This window comes from Papaver somniferum, unplaced genomic scaffold, assembly GCF_003573695.1.
Source record: "Papaver somniferum cultivar HN1 unplaced genomic scaffold, ASM357369v1 unplaced-scaffold_20470, whole genome shotgun sequence".
NCBI lineage: Eukaryota > Viridiplantae > Streptophyta > Magnoliopsida > Ranunculales > Papaveraceae > Papaver > Papaver somniferum.
Genome location: NW_020630454.1, coordinates 1 through 497, shown reverse-complemented (window position 1 = coordinate 497; position 497 = coordinate 1). Strand labels below are relative to the sequence as shown.

At 37.6% G+C, this 497-nt stretch overlaps 1 non-coding gene across 1 annotated transcript; it reads left to right on the top strand.

The window, feature by feature from the left end:
• The first annotated feature begins 18 nt into the window (after positions 1–18).
• TRNAM-CAU lies at positions 19–92 on the top strand. The gene has a single exon. It is a non-coding gene; the product is annotated as a tRNA-Met (tRNA).
• The last annotated feature ends 405 nt before the right edge of the window (positions 93–497 follow it).

Sequence of the window (497 nt, the reverse complement as noted above, 5' to 3'; positions counted from 1 at the left end):
TACGATGATCCCTGTTAAGCATCCATGGCTGAATGGTTAAAGCGCCCAACTCATAATTGGCAAATTCGTAGGTTCAATTCCTGCTGGATGCACGCCAATGGGAACGTTAAATAAGTCTATTGGAATTGGCTCTGTATCAATGGAATCTCATCATCCATACATAACGAATTGGTATGGTATATTTATACCATAACATATGAACAGTAAGAACTAGAATTCTTATCAATATTGGAACTCATAGGGAAGAAAATGGATTTATGGATGGAATCAAATATGCAGTATTTACAGACAAAAGTATTCGGTTATTGGGGAACAATCAATATACTTCTAATGTCGAATCAGGGTCAACTAGGACAGAAATAAAGCATTAGGTCGAACTCTTCTTTGGTGTCAAGGTAATAGCTATGAATAGTCATCGACTCCCGGGAAAGGGTAGAAGAATGGGACCTATGAGACATACAATGCATTACAAACGTATGATCATTATGCTTCAACCG